At 57.6% G+C, this 304-nt stretch overlaps 1 protein-coding gene across 1 annotated transcript in view; it reads right to left on the reverse strand.

Annotated features, from left to right (window-relative positions):
- The window catches only part of LOC104525905 (tubulin gamma-2 chain), a gene marked incomplete at both ends in the record, with an annotated part of 5,708 nt that overhangs the window by 4,092 nt on the left and 1,312 nt on the right, over positions 1–304 (reverse strand). The gene's annotated exons all lie outside the window — the stretch shown is intronic.

Here is a 304-nt window from a genome sequence, read left to right on the forward strand (position 1 = left end):
AGGTCTCTGCACACACCACAAAGTGCAACTGCTGCTCAGGAGCCTCCTGGACTCCTCCCTCCCCAGAACAGACTTCAGAACAGCTCCAGTGTCACTTTTGGGGTGCAGTCAGCCATCCCAAACAGAGGTACGAGTTCTCAGCCCCTTCCCCAGGCTCCCCCTGCCACTGCCCCCCTCCAGAGTGCCTGAGGCCACACTCCCTCCACCTGACTTCAGGGCAGTTCCCACTGGCTGCAGGTCCCACAACGGGCTCTTGACTCTTCTGCCAACTTATTTTACAATGACATTTTCCCTTCCCCTGTTG

The sequence above is a fragment of the Antrostomus carolinensis genome, unplaced genomic scaffold (genome assembly GCF_000700745.2).
Source record: "Antrostomus carolinensis isolate BGI_N321 unplaced genomic scaffold, ASM70074v2 scaffold43405, whole genome shotgun sequence".
Taxonomy (NCBI): domain Eukaryota; kingdom Metazoa; phylum Chordata; class Aves; order Caprimulgiformes; family Caprimulgidae; genus Antrostomus; species Antrostomus carolinensis.